Here is a 6,157-nt window from a genome sequence, read left to right as displayed (position 1 = left end):
TATGTTTATATTAACTAAATGGCCGTTGAGAAACCTAAAACTTTTCTATATTCAGCTATTCTAAGTATTCCTGTTAAATTAATTATTTTTGTTGTATATGCCTAATACTTTCTAATACTTTGTCCAACTTACAGCTCTTACCCAGTGTAACGGGTTAAATTACAGTCACTACCTATAGCAATTACATTTTTATTATTTATGTGGTGCACCAAAATACTGCAAATTCCAAATAGTTCACAGTTTAGTCATTATCTTTTACAATTCCAGCTTTACTTTAGAGCTGAAACCAGTATTGACTCCTCTACAGAATAAATCTACCATTGTTAAGATTTTGGCAAGGAACCAGCATACAAATTCACCTTAAGGTTGGTATTTGTTTCTTGTACAATTAGAAACAACGTCAGGAATCGCACAGCAGGAAAATGTTACTGATACTTGACTCTGAATTCCTGAGAAGTGCCAATCTATTCTCACAAATTGACTGTGACATTGCTTACCTGACATTATTCTGACATCTTCACTCTGAATAATGCTGAGTTAACATCAGGTATTTGTTTGCATTTACACCACACTTGAAACAGGGTGGCTATGATTGCTGAAATATTATAAATTTGCACATCTTGATATTCTTAGCATCTGCGCTACCATGGAGCAGCAAAGACTGACAGGATATCAATTCTTGTGTCATATTGCGTGTCTATATGCTAGTCAGAATCCACTGTAAAAGTGGCAGAAATCTATTGTGTGTTCCTTCACAATTGAAATGTGAGCATTGCAGAAGGTAGTATATTTGACAAATACAAGCCTTAAGGTGGTTTGTATGCTGGTTTCTTGCCAAAATCTTAACAATGGTAGTTTTATTCTGTAGAGGAGTCAATACTGGTTTCAGCTCTAAAGCAAAGCTGGAATTGTAAAAGATATGTAGAAATTCGGTATAGCCACGTTTGGGGCGCTAGTCCTGGCGATGCGCAAAGTTTAGCGCCAGGCACAATTTAGCACCACCTAGCGCGATATTGGGTGGCAGCGCCCCTAAAGGTGATTGCGGCGCTAAATCAGGTGCTGCACGCTACTCTTAAGGCACTAACCTGGCGGCGCAACCCAATTTTGCGGCGGCGGGGCGCAGCGAGGGTGCTGTCAATAATCACTTTCCCTGAGACACACTGGTGCCGGCCAGCTCTTAAAGGGGCAGGTCAATTGGCATCACCAGACACACTCACTGCCTTGTAGGCCTTCAAAGCGGTGGGAGCCTACCTGTGGCGCACCAGCCTAGCAAGACATGGAAAGGGTGAGGCAAAGGGCGGAACGCCTCACTGATGGGGCATTGGATGCTTTGGTTGGCGCAGTGGAAGATGGTCGGAATGTGATTTATGTTTTGGACAGTCTCCCGGGTGTGAGATGCAGTTATGTGTCAGTGTATTAGTTTTGCTTTCTGTAGCCATAGCTTTCTCATGTTTGAAGGAACCACATTTTGTGTAATGAAACACTTTCTTCATTTACAATGGCCATGCCTTCTATTTACATGCATCTTGCCCTTCACAGGCTTGGGGGTATCAGACCGGCTCCATTCCTGTTCTTGGAATGGCAGCAAGCATTCCGTGAGAGGGGCCTAGAAGCTACTTCTGATCAGCCTCTGACGTGCAGCCTGAGAAGAGCCGCTCGTGTAGAAGTTCAGGCCAGCAGGCATCTTCTCAGCCACCGACAGAGATGTCCTGCACCTTATCTGAGGCTGCAGATCTGGCTGAAGCAGCTGGCACAGCTCAATCACCACCTCCTTTCTAAATCGCAGCCTTCTGACACACTGCTCCTCCGGCATGTTCATGTAGGAAAACTGCTGTCGGAAAACCCTGCCAGCGTAAGGTCTGCTGTGGCGACGTCTGTTGGCCCTCCTCCGTCTGGCCATGCCCGCCCCCCTCTCCCAGCATCTCTGTGCCCTTTCCAGATGATTCAGCAGCAGGACGTTCCCCTCCAATGCAACCCCCATAATAAGTGCCCACAGGAAGGTTCCCCTTTGTCAAGGCTCACCAACAGCAAGGTGATGGTCAGAAGGCTGAAGATCGTCTGCCTGCGCTGGCTCAGTGGTCAAATGGCTCTCAGTGTGAGCTCAGCAACTCTTTGTAGCTCTCGAGGAAGTTGTGCTCCAAAAATGGCTGCCGCTTTTAAACCACACCAGTCCCCTTTAAATAACGCTCCTCCAGCCCGAGAGCGACTTGGTAAGGTCCAGGTAAGCTGTCACTATTAGCGCCAGGTGCTACGGAGGGGGGCGCCACTGAATTTCCGGTCCGGGGTGCTCAAAAGGCATTGCACACTCAAATGATGTCATAATCAGCCTGCGCCCATGAGCGGGCACTAAGATTTAGCACCGGTGCTAAATGCATGCTCAATATGGGGCGAGGCGCTAGGCGCCTTGCGCCTGCCCAGAAATTGGCTAGCGCCCCACTTCTCGGCCTCTTTAGGCGTTAATCGGTGGCGCTAACAACCGAATTATGAAGTTATTGTTTGACTAAACTATTCCAGAGTTGGTGAGTTTCAAGACTAAATGTTAAGATACATTTGCAATACAACTTAGGTAGTGGTGCAAAGTAGTTTTTGCTTCACAATGACACTACAATTATAATGTAATTGCAGCTCAAATTCAGTGTCAGGGCTGAACCTGCAGGGTGATGTCCCTCCACTTTATTCTGCAATCAAATTGGGCCCTAATTCCAGATTTACAATATATAAGTATATTGTTGATTTTTTTTAAATTCATTTATGGGGTATGGGCATTGCTGGCAAGGCCAGCATTTATTGCCCATCCCTAGTTGCCCTTGAGAAGGTGGTGATGAGCCGCCTTCTTGAACTGCTGCCGTCCGTGTGGTGAAGGTACTCCCACAGTGCAGTTAGGGAGGGAGTTCCAGGATTTTGACCCAGCGACGATGAAGGAACAGCAATATATTTCCAAGTCAGAATGGTGTATGACTTGGAGGGGAACTTGGAGGTGGTGGTGTTCCCATGTGCCTGCTGCCCTTGTCCTTCTAGGTGAAAGAGGTCGCAGGTTTGGGTGGTGCTGCCGAAGAAGCCTTGGCGAGTTGCTGCAGTGCATCTTATAGATGGTGCACACTGCAGCCATGGTACATTGGTGGTGGAGGGAGTGAATGTTTAAGGTGATGGATGGGGTGCCAATCAAGCAGGCTGCTTTGTCCTGGATGGTGTCAAGCTTCTTGAATGCTGTTGGAGCTGCACTCATTCAGGCAAGTGGAGAGTATTCCATCACTTTCCTTACTTGTGCCTTGTAGATGGTGGAAAGGCTTTGGGGAGTCAGGAGGTGAGACACTCGCCACAGAATACCTAGGGGGAAAAATTCAGTATCGCCCCATTAGGGGCGCCATTATCGGCCGTGCGTAAAGTTTAGCGCCTGGCACTAATTATCGCCTCCAACGGCAAAATTGGCTTTTATCGCCCCGGTGGTGATTGGAGCGCTAAATCAGGCGCTACACACCTCTCTTAAGGTGCAAAGTCCGAGGAGCGAGGCGCTACCTCAGAGCGCGAGCGAAGCAAGGAAGTACATATCAAAATGAACCTGCAAAGTGCTGCTCAGTACCCAAAACTCCTTCACACAGCGTTGAATCTCTCCAGAAGTCTCTCTCTCTCGCTCTCAGAATGCGTGGTGCACAAATGTCACCAACAAAAAAATGCAGGAAGCGGCCGCCTTTAAATAGCGCTCCCCCAGTCCCTTTCTGACTGCAAAACGCTCCCCTCAACCTGTCGTTGCTAGCGGCAGGCGGTAAGGCAGGGGGTGCCACTCAATATCCAGTCCAGGGCGCTACCAGGGTGTTGCACACTCGACTGACGTCACGATCTGCCGGCGCAGGAGATTGTGGCAGTAGTGTTTAGCGCCACCGCACAATGTCTAGTTAATTTTGCGAGCGGCGCAAACATCGTGGCGCCCAGGCGCTAGTTGCGCCCTCTTAAGGCGCTAATGGGAGGCGCAAATAACTGAATTTTCCCCCCCTAGCCTCTGACCTGCTCTTGTTGCCACAGTATTTATGTGGCTGGTCCAGTTAAGTTTCTGGTCAGTGGTGACCCCCAGGATATTGATGGCGGAGGATTTGGTGATGGTAATGCAGTTGAATGTCAAGGGGGAGTGGTTAGACTCTCACTTGTTGGATACAGTCATTGCCTGGGACTTGTGTGGCGTGAATGTTACCTGCCACTTATCAGCCCAAGTCTGAACGTCGTCCAGGTCTTGTTGCATGCGGGCATGGACTGCTTCATTACCTGAGGAGTTGGGAATGGCACTGAACACTGTGCGGTCATCAGCGAACATCCTCATTTCTGACTTTATGTTGGAGGGAAGATCATTGATGAAGCAGCTGAAGATGGTTGGCCCTAGGACCTGCCCCGAGGAAATCCTGCAGTGATGTCCTGGGGCTGTGATGATTGACCTTCAACCATTACAACCATCTTCCTTTGTGCTAGGTATGACTCCAGCCAGTGGAGCGTTTTCCCCCTGATTTCCATTGACTTCAATTTTACTAGGGCTCCTTGATGCCACACTCGGTCAAATGCTGCCTTGATATCAAGGGCAGTCACTCTCACCTCACCTCTGGAATTCAGCGCCTTTGTCCATGTTTGGACCAAGGCTGTAATGTGTTCGGGAGCCAAGTGGTCTTGGCGGAACCCAAACTGGGCATCAGTGAGCAGGTTATTGGCGAGTAAGTGCTGCTTGATAGCACTGTCGATGCCACCTTCCATCACTTTGCTGATGATTGAGAGTAGACTGATGGGGTGGTAATTGGCCGGGTTGGATTGGTCCTGTTTTTTGTGGACAGGACATACCTGGGCAGTTTTCCACATTGTCGGATAGACGACAACGTTATAGCTGTACTGGAACAGCTTGGCTAGAGGTGCGGCTAGTTCTGGAGCACAAGTCTTCAGCACGACAGCCGGGATGCTGTCGGGGCCCATGTGAAGCAGGGGGGTTTAATTTCCACAGCTGTTCTCTCACTCCTCTGCTTTAGTATCGGCAAAGATATGTGGAAGCCCCAGAGCAACAGCGTATATGGTGTTTACACCGTTCCTCTGGCATTTTCACCAAAGTTACAGTTCAAGATTGGGAGAACCCTTACAGAAACTCAACCTCATAGTGTAAATGCATCCTCAGTGAGATTATTAGGCAAATGAAATGAGCCTCAACATTGTAAGGTATTATCACATGGTTTATCACATGGTTTAGTATGAGTATGCTCCGTTTGCTTTAGCCTAATAAAGCTAGCACATGAACCAGCAGCCCATCATGTCTCTGTCTTTCATTTGTTCTACCGATATATATTAAATTTTTGGTGATGAGAATGGGATCCCAAAGCCATTTTTAGGGAACATGGAAGGACACAGTGTTCAACATTTGAGTGGAAAAGTTTAAGGTGAATTTGTGACACCTAACCTGAATTTTTGTGATGTTTTACTGTTAATGCTCATGCAGAATCGTCTGTGCTTCGCCTTCGTATGTATGTATACACAGCAACAGCAGCGTTGAATCTCACAGGTACACAGGTAGCGTGCTGAGTCACTGTTCAATAGGATCGGGACCCTCATGGCCGCACCTACGGGATTCATTGGAAGCCTCGGCATGTATGACTGAGCTCACGAACCATTCAGTTCTTACAATGAGCAGGTGGAGATGTTTTATAGGGCCAATAACATTATTGAGACCGAAGGTGCAGATGGGAATGTTCAAGCTCAAAATAAAGTAATCCGTGAATGGAAGAAATCAATTTTTCTAACGGAGATTGGGCCAGATGTCTACAGAACGTTGACAAATCTACTTGCGCCAGGGATAGAGATGGATGTAACAACAGAAAATGCTGGAAATACTCAGCAGGCCAGGCAGCATCCGTGGAGAGAGAAACAGAGTTAACGTTTCAGGTCTGGGACCCTTCATCAGAACTGGAAAAAGCTGGAGATGCAACAGATATTAAGCAGGTGCAGAGACGAGGGGTGGGGTGGGGTTAGGAGGGGAGGAAGGAATTGAAAGAACATCCTGTAAGAGGCAGGAAAGATAAAATGTTGCAAATGGGAGTGGCAAAAATCATACTGCATGAAAAATGGGGGCAGGGATAATTATCTGAAATTGTTGAACTCGATGTTGAGTCCGGCAAGCTGTAAAGTGCCCAATCGA

Source organism: Somniosus microcephalus, chromosome 9, assembly GCF_052327205.1.
Source record: "Somniosus microcephalus isolate GS21.2 chromosome 9, FLI_Smic_1.0, whole genome shotgun sequence".
NCBI lineage: Eukaryota > Metazoa > Chordata > Chondrichthyes > Squaliformes > Somniosidae > Somniosus > Somniosus microcephalus.
This window is presented reverse-complemented; position numbering follows the sequence as displayed.